This window comes from Panthera onca (assembly GCF_046562875.1).
Source record: "Panthera onca isolate mPanOnc1 chromosome Y unlocalized genomic scaffold, mPanOnc1 haplotype 2 h2.ChrY_unloc_4, whole genome shotgun sequence".
NCBI lineage: Eukaryota > Metazoa > Chordata > Mammalia > Carnivora > Felidae > Panthera > Panthera onca.
This window is the reverse complement of record NW_027675867.1, coordinates 945,765-959,304: the sequence shown is the minus strand read 5'-3', so window position 1 is coordinate 959,304 and position 13,540 is coordinate 945,765. Positions and strand designations below refer to the sequence as shown.

Genomic DNA, 13,540 nt, shown 5'->3' with positions numbered 1-13,540 from the left:
GGGTAGCTGAGTCAGCTGAGTGTCAAACTTCTGCTCAGGTCATGATCTCACAAATGTGAATACAAGCACCACACCAGACTCAGTGCTATCAGGATAAAACTCACTTTGGATCATCTGTCCCCTCTGTTTGCCCCTTCTGTTTGTGTTCTCTCTGTCTCAAAATCAACATTATTATTTTTTCATTGTTTTAATTTTTTTAATGTTGATCTATTTTTAAGAGAGAGAGAAAGAGTAAAAGCCGGGCCAGAGTGAGTGAGAGAGAGAGAGAGAGAGAGAGAGAGAGAGAGAATCCAAAATCCAAATCCGATTCCGGGCTCAAACTGATAGACTGTGAGATCATGACCTGACCTGAAGTCAGATGCTTAACTAATTGAGCCACACAGGAGTCCATAAAAACTGTGACTTTATAAGAAATTACATTTGTTTGAAAATCATATAATTGGCTTTACACCATATGCTATTGGCTTTACGAAAGACTTTAGTGAACAGATTCATCAACCCAGTTACTCTAATTAATATATTAACTTCCAAAATATCATCTTCAGTGGGTCTGCTCCAGGACCACATCATATTAAACATGAACAAACAAGCAAGCAAGCCAACAAACAGACAGGCAAAGAAACAAACAAAACAAGAACTAGTAGCAAATCATGACGCATAATGATCCATCCCACTGTCAACTTTTGTTACTATTTTTTTGGCCAAAGAGCTTATTTCAAAGGGTTCTATTGCTTTTAATACAGATGAACTTCTGCAAATAGTTCAGCATATAGGTTTGAGGACATACTGAAAATGTAAAGGAAATACATAATTTTATATGGTATAACCTTAGGCCTCTAACGTCCATGAAACTCCAAAAGGAGAACATTACCAGCACCATGAATTCTCTCCCTGCGATCACTCCCCATTCCTGCTCCATCTCCCTTCCCCAACGTAATTGATATCCTGACTTTGAGCAACAGAGATTAAATTATTCCGTGTTTGAATTTTATAAAAATATAATGGAATAATATGCATTTCTTTAGATCTGGCTTCTTCCGTTCAACACTATAACCCTCATCGATGTTGTTTTGCATAGGTGTAACTCAGGGATTGGTACTTCCATATTGTATTCTCTTACATGATTATTTAACAATTTGCTTATCCCTTCTACTGTTGATTCACGTTTGGAATGTATGTTTCCATACTGTACTTATTATACGGAAGGCTGCTATGAACATTTCCCTTTTACTGTGCTCAGCATGAAGCGTATCTACCACAGCGTGTTAATGTTTAGTTAGCTGCCTTAGCCTTAAACCCTGCCTGTACATCAGAATCACCCTGATGTCTGGATGTCAGTTCCACAGATCCTTCTAATTTGAGCTTGGGTTAAGAACCACGAGGGTAGATGTTGAAATCCCCAGACAAAAGGAGGAGATGAATCCAGTTTAAGGAATTCTCAATGGGTTCCTCTTTCTGGACAATAAAATGTAATGCAAAAATTATTTTGTGGCCATATTGACATCACTTTCCTCCCCCTCGCCCTCATCTCCCTCTCCCTCCCCCTAGCCCTCCCCCTCCCCCTTTCCCTCTTCGTCCCCCTCCTCCTCCTCCTCCTTCTTCTTGTTCTTCTTCTCCTTCTCCTTCTCCTTCTCCTTCTTCTTCTTCTTCTTCTTCTTCTTCTTCTTCTTCTTCTTCTTCTTCTTCTTCTTCTTCTTCTTCTTCTTCATAAAGATTTTTTGATAAAGCTCCTAAACAAAAAGACTACCTATAGGCTTTAAGAGACTCTGCATGGCTTCCATAATATGTTGAAATTTCCCCAAATTCTCAAAGGAAACGTCTTTAGACATGTTTGAAAAATATGTGTTCCATGATACGGCACACTTGAGTGGGAGATTAGGGTATCAAATATCTAGACACACCCTAGTTTGGTATCCCAGCTCCATAAATACTGAGACTGGAAAAGGCAAGAGATAATTTTCCATGGTCCAGATAAAGACAGAATTAAATGAGATCTCCTTAGTAGTAACTGTTACAACTGAAAATTTAGTTGGTGCTGTTTAATTTTCTAGTTTTCTGAAGCTGCTTTTTGGATTCATGCCCAGAATCTGTCTTGATGAATATATGTCAGAGAATGAAAGCCAAAAACCAACTTGTGACTCTAGAAAGTACTGCAACAGTTAACATTGAGGTATCACAAAACTCTGAAAGCACATTCTTCAAGTTCAGTCTCCAATATGCATTGAGAGGTAGGAGAAAACAGAGGTCATGGTATAATTCTTTTGTGAAACGTGAAGATATGTGCAGTAAGTTATTATTTTTGTGAAGTTAGGTAATTGCCTCTGGTTTGTGATGTAAACGTTGTTTCAAGGTTGCGCTTGAATCCGAAAATTCCTTCAGCAGACTCCCCTCCCACCTGATATGACGTTGACTCCACCACTTCACCAGAATGATTTCTAAAGTTTGACCATGTTTGAGTGTTTATAAAAGTTTCTGGAAGCATGGAAGACCTCATCTTTGCCTTCAAGAAACTTACAATATTAGAGGGTAGGAAAAACCCAAACACCATACAAAGCACAGTAAGACTTCAAGGTCAAGTTTCATGTATCAGGAGAAGTCCACTGAGCTGAGTTGATCAGTAAAGGCATCTCAGAGGCATAGCACAAAGAATCTTAAAGGATGACCAAATTTTTGGCTGGCAGGCAGAAAGGAGAAGGACAAAGGAGACAAAAGCAAATGTGTGGGGAAAAAGGAGGGGCAGGCATTCCAAGAACAGTGAGAACAACCCTGTTGGAGTTTGAGGTTCTTCTACAACAGTGGCCATTAAGTATTTGTGACGATGAACAAGACTAGGTAGAAGATGAGGTACCTACATCACCCATCAATTCCATAATCTTATGTAAGAAGGTCTTGTTGACAGCGAAGAATTGGAGACCATCAGTTAGAACCTCCAGATGGTAATAACGAAGCAATTCGGTAGAAACAAAACAACGAAAAGTTAAAATTCTAAGCAAACTTCTGTAAGTATGTGAATTAATACCCAATCAATAAGCAATTGAAATCCATGACCAACTTAAGACCCCTCTTGTGTCTCTCTGTTAATGGGACATTGTCTTCAGTTGCTATAGAGGGAAAGAGACTCATTGTCAGTCGTCCCCTCCTCAACGTCTTTCCCTGATCCATTCAGCAGCAGGGGTTCTCAACTCCACCTCCAATGTATGCCACGCCAGCTAGTTTCTCACCACCTTCTGCCTACTCTGCATTTTCGTTCTTAGCCCCATGCTGCCTTTCCCTTCCAAACAAAATCCCAGTTCATTCTTTTCACTGCGTCAGGAATGCAATCCAAAAATCCTGAATCTGAGCAGTTCATTCCTCTGCTTAAAACAACCCTCTAATCTCTACTGTACTCAAAATGACACATAGAAACTGTAACGTGACCACCAGACGTTGGCAGTCCAGCCTTGTCACCCCTCTAATGCCATCTTTCCTCATTCTCCTTTCATTAGGTGATTGGGACCATCTCTTCTCCTGGTTTCTCAAATTGGACCCATGTAGGTTCCACTTCGAATGCATTTTGTGTTCGCTAGTTTCCTTACCGTTATTGCTATGGGTCCAAGTTTGAATAAAGCACTTTTCTCCCCAAGAACCCTTTGTTGGCCAGTCCTCTAATCGACATTCTGTCCCCTGTGTCATTCCTTCTCATAACATTTAGTCTTTTATTTAACAGCATTTGCCACAAGTTGTAATTACACATGTACCTTTTGTAGCTAAGGTTTGAAACATCCTGAATATATGGAGCATGCATGTTTGATTATCACTGTGTACTTGAACCTAATAACACCTGACACCTAAGGTGCTCAATATTTATATCCACAGTGCCTGAAATAGGGGACTTTTAACTATCTCCCAGTGTGCTGGACTGCAATATACATTCAAGTCTTCAATAATCTCTACCACCAAATTTATTATTCATATACAAAAAAGGGAAGGGTCACCTCCTCAAGAATAGGAAAAACAGTTTGCCTTGTCGATAGCTTCTATGGTGTAGCTTACATTTTGCCCTACAAAAGACCCCACCCTGGAGATACACTTTGCATGGATGTAGTGACAACTATGAGGAAATCAAAACAAAATACAATGTTTATTGAGTGTAATGTGCCAGGATTTTTTCCACATGTTTTACAGCATTACCAATAATCTCACAACTATACTGAACATAGGTGTTATACTTCCCCTTTACATAGTGGAAAAGTAAACTCTGAGGTATCCTTTGTCTACAGTCTAAGATCTGGCTGGTAGAAGAAATTGATGGGGCCATGTAATTTAAATAATCCACAATTTTGCACAAGGTAACCTCTGGGAAATCAGAAAATGAGCGGCTTTCATAAGTGCAGCTGCCCAGGGCCTTTCGGAGGAGCCGTCTGTGTGGAGCCCGGGCTGTGGCGCCATCACATCTCCAGGATCTCACTACCAGGAGAAACCCCCATTGTTGGGAAGGGCAAGAACATCCATCCATGGCAATTTAAGGTGTTTTAACCCCTGTGAAGGTAGTGCAAACCTCCAATTACTTCATTCGGTACTTCAAGGAGCAAATCAAAGCACACCTCGTGGGATTTTCAAAAATCACTCTGAGATGAGAAATCAAACAACGAAAGTCATAGCAACACAAAGCAAGTAACACTTTTCAAAACACACCTCCAGAAGGGCCAGGCCATGGAGAGGGGATGAGCCCACTTTAATGTAGCAGTGCTCTCAGGTGCAGAGCACATAAAACAAAACAAAACAAAACAACAACAACAACAACAACAACAACAACAACAACAACAACAACAAAAACGTTAAAACACATAAGGAATAGAAAACTATCCACAATGATGAAACGGAAGAATTCCCCTCAGATGAAATTACAGGAGAAGTGACCGTTGAAGAATTGATCAAAATAGATAAAAGCAGTATAACAGCAAGAATTTAGAATAATTGTCATAAGATTAATCACTGGGCTTGAAAAAAGGCATAGAAGAGAACAGAGAATTTAGTATTGCAGTGATAAAAGAACTAAAACATAGCCATGGTTAATTAAAAAGGCAATTTTTGAAAGTATATGTTGCTAGTGATTTTGTCATGTCAAACAAAGTTATAAATAGGTGTTATTTCCAAACCCTATTCACGTGCACTCTTATTATGGCTAGAGTCTATAAAAAGTTATTGCACAATTGCATTAAACATGATTACCAGTGCAATCTATTTTTTTTTTAATTCCATTTGTTCATTTATTTCAAAGCCAGAATAGAGCATGGAGAATGTACCCTGTAGGTTCTGGATTCTCTCCTAGATTCCAAATGTCTTATTTAGGATGCTACCATAAAGACAGTAAAACAATATTATCTGTACCATGAACGTGGAAAATTTGGTACACCTCACTAGTATTACAATTTTGCTGATTAGCATATGTGTTTACAAATACGCACGAGTGCACTGGGTGAAGTTAGATGTTTCATACTTCTATCCATAACATGAGGAATTCAATATATTTTAAAGAGTTAGATTCCAGTTACCAATTCTAATGTGGGATAACATGCAAAGTTCTTGCTTATTTCTCACTTATTGTGCAATTATGAAGTTACCATAGAGCCCAAAGAGTAAATTCTTTTTATCTACACTTAACTGAACATATATCACTGAAAGTTCAACTTTGGCTTTTCAACGATGACATGAGACTGAACGCGGAAAACCCAAAAAAAACTCCATGAAAACGCTGCTAGATCTGATATATGAATTGACCAAACTCACAGGATACAAAATCAGTGTAAAGAAAGTGGTTGCATTTCTATACACAAATAAGGAAGCAACAGAAAGAGAAGTCAAGAAATCAATACCAGTTACAATTTCACCAAGAACCCTAAAATACCTAGCAAGAAACCTAACCAAAGATGTAAAAGATCTGTACGGTGAAAAGTATAGAAAATGAATGAAGGAAAATGATGAAGACACAACAAAATCAGGGAAAAAAAACAAAAAACAATCCATGCGTATAGAGTGGAAGAATGAATACTCTTAAAATGTCAATACTACCCAAAGCAATCTACACAGTTTATGCAATACCAATCAAAATTGTACCAACATTCTTCTCCAGACTAGAGCAAGCCATCTGAAAATTGGCACGGAACAACAAAAGAACCTGAGTACTCAAACTTATGTTGAAAAAAGGAAGCCAAAGTGGGCGGCAGCCCAGACTCTCACCTCTCCTACGAAGCTATAATCAAAAGATAGTATGACATTGGCACAAAAACAGGCACATTAACCAATGAAACAGAATAGAGAACTCAGAAGGGGCCCCGCAAATGTATGGTGAACTAATCTTTGACAAAGCTGGAAAGAGAATCCAATGGATAGAAGACAGTCTCTTTCCAAATGGTGCTGGGAGAACTGAACAGCAACATGATGAAGAATCAACTAGATGACTTTCTTACAACGTGCACAAAAATAAATGCAAAATGGATGAAAGACTTAAATGTAGACAGGAAACCATCAAAACACTAGAAGAGAAACGAGGAAAAAAAACCCTTTGACCTCAACAGCAGCAATTTCTTCCTTGGCATGTCTCAAAAGCCAAGGGAATGAAAAGCAAAAATGAATTATCAGGACCTGGTCTAGATAAAAATCTTCTGCCCTGCAAAGGAAACAATCAGCCAAATTAAAAGGCAACCGATGGAAGGAGTGAAGATATTTGCGAATGACATATTGGTAAAGGGTTAGTATACAAAATGTATAAAGAACTTACCCAAGTCACACCTGGAAAATGTAATACAGTGAAAAAATGGGCAGAAGACATGAATAGACACTTTTCCAAAGGAGACATCCAGATGGCCCACAGACATATGGAAAGATGCTCAACATCACTCATCATCAGGAAAATACAAATCAAAGCCACACTGAGATACTACCTCACACTAGTCAGTGTGGCTAAAATGAGCAACTCAGGAAACCACAGATGCTGGCGAGCATATGGAGAAAGACTAACCCTCTCTCCCTGTTGGTGGGAAAGGAAACTGGTGCACCACTGTAAGCATGAAACCTACGGACATCACAATGACTCTAAACGCATATCTTTCCCTAATAACACTGAATTTCAATGGACTAAATGCTCCAACCAAACAACATAGCGTATCAGAATGGATAGAAAAAACAAAAACAAAAAACAAAACAAGACCCATGTCTTTGCTGTCTACAAGAGACTGATTTTAGACATGAGGACACCTTCAGATTGAAAGGGAGGGGATGGAGAACTATCTATCATGCTACTGGAGGTCAAAAGAAACCTGGAGTAGCCAACTTATATCATAAAAAGTAGAGTTTAAATTAAAGGCTGTAACAAGAGGTGATGAAGGGCTTCCTATATTAATTTCAGGGTCTCTCCATCAGGAAGAGCTGAATATTTGAAATGTCTACACACCAAATTCGGAGACACACACATATATAAAACAATTAATTAAAAACATACAGAACCTTATTGATAAGAATGTGGTAATTGCAGGGACATTAATAAATCACAGAAAAATGATGGCAAATCTCCAAAAGCATGGAGATTAAAAAAACATCCCACTAACGAATAAATGGGTCAACCAGGCAATTTGAGAAGAAATTAAAAGATATAAGGAAACAAATGAAAATGAAATACAACAATGCAAACCCTTCGGGATGCAGCAAGGGCAGTCCTGACAGGGAACAACAAACAAAACTAAACAAACAAACAAAAAAAGACAAGAAACATTGCTATCCAGCCCTATCTCAAGAAACAAGAAAAATCCCCAATACAAAATCTAACAGCACTTAATGGAACCACAAGCAGAACAGCAAAGACACCCCAAACCGAGCAGAAGAAGAGAAATAATAAAGATCAGAGCAGAAATAAACAATATGGAGTCTAAAAGAAAACAGTAGAGCACATCAATGAAACCAAGAGTTGTGTTTTTGAGAAAATACACAAAAGTGATAAACGTCTAGCCTGGCTTCTCAAAAAGAAAAGAGAGGGGACCCAAATAGGTTAAATCACAAATGAAAATGGATTTATTACAACAAATCCCTCAGAAATTCAAGCAATCATCAGGAAACACTATAAAATCTTCTATGCCAACAAACTGGACAACCTGGAAGAAATGGACAAATGCCTCCATACCCACACACTTCCAAAACTCAAACGGGAAGAAATAGAAAATGTGAACGCACCCATAACTAGTGAGGAAATTGAATCAGTTATCAAAAATATCCCAATATGTAAGAGTCCTGGACCAGGTGGCTTCCCTGGCGAATTCTAGCAGACATTTAAAGCAGACATAATAGCTATCCTTCCCAAGCTGTTCCAAAAAATGGTAATGAAAGGAAAACTTCCAGACTCATTTTATGAAGCCAGCACTACTTTGATTCCCAAACCAGACAGAGACACAGAACAAAAGGAGAATTACAGGTCAATATCCCTGATGAATAGGGGTGCAAAAATTCTCAACAAGATACTAGCAAATCACATTCAATAGCATATAGAAAGTTTTATGCAACACAATCAAGTTGGATTCATTCCTGGCCTGCAGGGCTAGTGCCATATTCACAAATCAATCATTGTGCTACATCACATTAATAAAAGATAAGAACCATAGTACACTGTCAATAGATGCAGAAAGAAGTATTTGAGAAAATACAGCTTCCATACTTAATACAAACCCTCAAGAAAGTTGGTATAGAAGGAACCTACTTTACACATCATAAAAGCCATTTATTAGAAGCCCACAGTAAATATCATCCTCAATGGGGAAAAACTGAGAGCATTCCCTGTGAGATCAGGAACAAGACAGAGATGTCCACTCTCACCCCGGTTGTTGAACATAGTGTGGGAAGTCTTAGCATCAGTAATCAGACAGTAAATGAAATTAAATGTATCATCACTTGCAACGATGAAGTCAAACTTCCACTTTTTGCAGATGGCATGACACTATACATGGAAACTCCTACAGACTCCATCAAAAGTACTCTAGCGCTGATGCATGAATTTAGCAATGTTGCAGGGTACAAAATCAATGTACAAAAATTGGTTGTGTTTTATACACCAATAATGAAGCAACAGAAAGAGAAATAAAGAAACGAAACACACTTACAATGCACCAAGAGTCATAAAATACATATGAATAAACCTAACCAAATTTGTAAAAGATCTGTATGCTGAAAACTATAGAAAGCTTGTGAAGGAAATTGAAGAAGATACAGAGAAAGCGAAAAACTTTCCATGCTCGTGGATTGGAAGAATAAATATTGACGAAATGTCAATACGACCCAACGCAGTCCTCACATTATATGCAGCCCCAATCACATTGCACCAGCATTCTTCTCCAAGCTGGAACAAGCAATCATAAAATGTGTATGGAAACACAAAAGGCCCTGAATAGCCAAAGTAATACTGAAGAAGAAAACCAAAGTGAGAGGCACCACAATGCCAGACTTTAGTCTGTACCACAAAGCTATAACCATCAAGACAGCATGGTATTGGCACAGAAACAAATACATAGACTTAATGGCATAGAATAGAGACCCCAGAATTGGACCCACATACCTATGGCCAACTAATCTTTGACAGAGCAGGAGAGAATATCCAATGGAAAAAAAGACAGCATCCATTTAACAAATGGTGCTGAGAGAAGTGGACAGCAACATGCAGAAGAATGAAACTAGACCACTTTCTTACACCACTCACAAAAATAAACTCACAATGGATGAAGGACGTGAATGTGAGACAGGAAACCATCAAACCCTTGAGGAGAAAGCACGAAAAATAATCTCTGATGACACATCTCCAAAAGCAAGGGAATAAAAGCAAAAATGAACCATCGGACCTAATCGAAATAAAAATCTTCTCCACAGTGAAGGAAACAATCAACAAAACTAAAAGGCAACTGACCGAATGGGAAAAGATGTGTGCAAAAGTTATACTGGATAATTGGCTAGTATCCAAAACCTATCAAAAGAACTCACCAACTCCACACCCGGGAAACAAATAATCCAGGAAGAAACGGGAAGAAGACTTGAACAGACACTGTTCTAAAAAAGACATCCAGATTGTCAAGAGACACATGAAAAGATGCTCAAGAGCACTCCCTGTCAGGGAAATCCAAATCAAAACCGCACTGAGATACCACCTCATGTCAGTCAGAGTGGCTGATGTGAGCAAATTAGAAGACTATAGATGCTGGTGAGGATGTGGAGAAACAGGAACCCTCTTGCACTGTTGCTGGGAATGCAACCTGGTGCAGCCGCTCTGGAAAACAGTGTGGAGGTTCCTCAAATCATTAAAAATTGATCTACCCTAAGACCCAGCAATAGCACTGCTAGGAATTTACCCAAGGGGTACAGGAGTGCTGAGACATAGGGGCACATGTAACCCAATGTTTATAGCACTACTTTCCACAACAGCCAAACTGTGGAAAGAGCCTAGCTGTCCATCAACTGACAAGTGGATAAAGAAGGTGTGGTTTATGTATATACAATGGAATTCTACTTGGCCATGGAAAGAATGAAATCTGGCCATTTGTGGCAACGTGGATGGAACTGGGGGGTATTATGCTGAAATAAGTCAGGCAGAGAAAGACAGATATCATATGTTTTCATCCATGTGTGGATCCTGAGAAACTTAGCAGAAGACCATGGGGGAGGTGATGGGGGAAAAAGTTATAGAGAGGGAGGGAGGCAAACCATAAGAGACTCTTCAATACTGATAACAGACTGAGGGTTGACGTGGGGTTGGGGAGAGGGGAAAGTGGGTGATGGGCATTGAGGAGGGCACCTGTTGGGATGAACACTGGGTGTTGCGTGGAAACCAATTTGAAAATAAATTACATTGAATGAAAAAGGAAATCCAGGAGTTGCTCTTACTGTATATGAGATTGTTTTCCATTTTCAGCACTTTATGAGCGTGAGGTAGTAGTAGCTTAAGCTGCGTAGATGAAAGTTTTGTTTGTGTGTTTAAGAAAAGGAGCTGAATAAAGACAGAGGCCTCTCACATGTATCACATTGACCTTGGCAAGTTTCTCTTCTGATTGTTACCATGACTTATCACTCTTAGTGACTCACATAGTTTGGAGTCATCCTTTCATGGGGAAGTGGATTTCAGTTGATCATGGTAGGTGGTCCTTGTAGTATTTTGTGAATGAATTGTGTATGTGGTGATGATGGATGGACTATGCTGGTTGCTTTCAAAAGCACTTACACGGACGGTGTAACACGTTTTCTACCCTTGGAATCCCATACGTTCTCTTACTACCTTGTGTATGCCTTACCTGAAATATTCATGAATTGGTAGGTAGTGAATAGGTTTTAGTGGCACTGAATGCCCTACTGGCCACTCACACAGAATTCGTTGACGCTTTGCTCTTAAGCACACAATGGCTCGGTCTTCCCTACGCTGCATGAAAGTGAGCATGGATACTAACTAGGCAAACTGTTTGCTGCTGCTGTGAAGAACAGCTTCCTGAACTGTGAGCTGTAGCAACACTCGTATGGAACCCTAAGCAAGGCACAGTATATCGGTATTCTTTGAAAGGGAAGAGTAGTTATTTCATTTTGGATTTCAGTGCCTTGCATGACAAGTCACTTAATTAGCTAAAACCCTCTTAGAGTCATGTTTGATTGCAAGTTGTGTGTACTGTCCACCACTAAGTGTCACTTCATTTAGATGGAATTAATGGAGGCTGAAGCACCCGTGCATTCACCTCTAGGACAACCCTCTTGAACTCGTGAAGAATTATGGGCCTTCTCAGGTAATATTACGTGCAGGTCTTTCTCAAGGGCATAGTCTTAAACACAGCCAAACCTAAGGCTGCTTTGGGCAGCCCACCGTGATAAGATATGCAGACATTGTGACCTCACAAAGCGCCTGGTCTCCTAGCAACTGCGGTGTAACTCTCACAGCCTGCCTCCTGATTTGGCTTCATGGTAGGAAATGCATCAGGGCCCTGAGGCGGCCTTGAGACCTGGCAAGCGCGGGCGGCCCCTAGTGGCCTCACATCCTGAGCAGCAAGAAGAAGATGGGGGCGCTGGCCCCAGGAGGCCCTGGCCCTGGCCGCCTGGAAAGAGCCTCTAGCGCTGCAGGAGGGGCCGCCCTGGAGGCGCCTGAGGAGAAGATGGTGTACACGAGGAGGCAGCAGCCCCCAGAGGCTTGCCTCCAGACGGGCCGGCCAGCTGCCAGGCGGAGGCGCCACGGAGCCCGGAAGGTGGCAGTCGGCCTGAGGAAGGTGCCGCCCCCGCCGCTGCCGTCCCGCGAGGATAGCAGCCCCCACATTCCCACGCCCCCCGGGCCCTATCCCGGGGTTCGCACCCTGGAGGAGAGTGGGAGGGCGGCCACCCCGACGTTGACCACCTTCCTCACCATCCGCGGAGTGGGCGACGTGTGGGTGGAGAGCAGCCTGGCAGAAGCGCGGCGCCAGGCGCGCCAAGTCCTCGAGTTAACCTGGAACCCATGGTGAGACTCCGCCGCTTCCCAGTGCCTGGGCATGAAATGCGGGCCACCGCCGCGCGACCTCTCAGCCCCGGGAAGGGTTGTGCCTTTAGTGATGAACCAGGGACTGCCGGGACAGCGTCCCCTAGTGCACTTTATGGGCGAAGAAGCACCAGACGGTCCCGGCCAGCGCCCCCAGGATGCGGCGCTGCCTTCTGGGACTCCGGGGCAGCTGTGCCCCTCTGCTGCCTCCCAGCACCGGGTCTGCGGAGGGAGAAGACCTTTGGACAGCAAGGGAGGTCCCCTTTCGTCCTAACCCCAGATTGAGATGTCTCCAGGACTGTAGGGGCAGGTCCATGTTCTCTCTTGTTCCCTCATTGGTCTGAAGTTGTCAGAAGAAGCCATTCCACCCCCACCCCCTCCAAAGGAATTTGGTTCCATGCTTGTGTAATAAAGCTAGAATTTCCTTGCTGTTCACCCACCTCCGGCTCCTCCCGCCTCATTTTCTTTCTTTCTTTCCTTTTTTGACTGCCACTCTTTCCGGACGAAAGATCGAATATGTGTGGAAAGTTTTGCAATAGTTGGTATTCTCAATACCAATTGCAATCCTGGGTATTCTGAATCTCACACCTTTCCGAGTTTTAAGTGGATTCCAACGCTTTGACCAAGGATATTTTCTAAGATTTTCTAAGAAATTGAAGCGTATCACTGTTAGTAATGTAAGGATTTGTTTGGCTTTGAATGTCATGGGCTCGGTGATTACAAAGCAAAAGATTCAAAGTTCAACTGTGTACACATTCTTAAGACTTTTCTAAAGATTTTATATTGAAATGTAATGTTTGTGTTTACTGAACTCCTAAAGGAAATGGTAGACACTTGGAAGGTTTTGTTTAGTAAAATTAACTTGGGAAATTCTTTATAAGTGGGTACAATTGAAAATGCATTGAGAAACCACACGGTTTCTATTAAAAACCAATGAGTGAATTTCAAAAAATAATAAATAAATAAATAAATAAATAAATAAATAAATAAATAAACAAACAAACAAACAAACTGGTGCTGGTTATGGACATGGATGGAATCCAC

General features: G+C 41.0%; 1 pseudogene; it reads left to right on the top strand.

Annotated features, from left to right (window-relative positions):
- Positions 1-12,021: 12,021 nt before the first annotated feature.
- On the top strand, positions 12,022-12,926 carry LOC145715273 (uncharacterized; annotated as a pseudogene).
- The last annotated feature ends 614 nt before the right edge of the window (positions 12,927-13,540 follow it).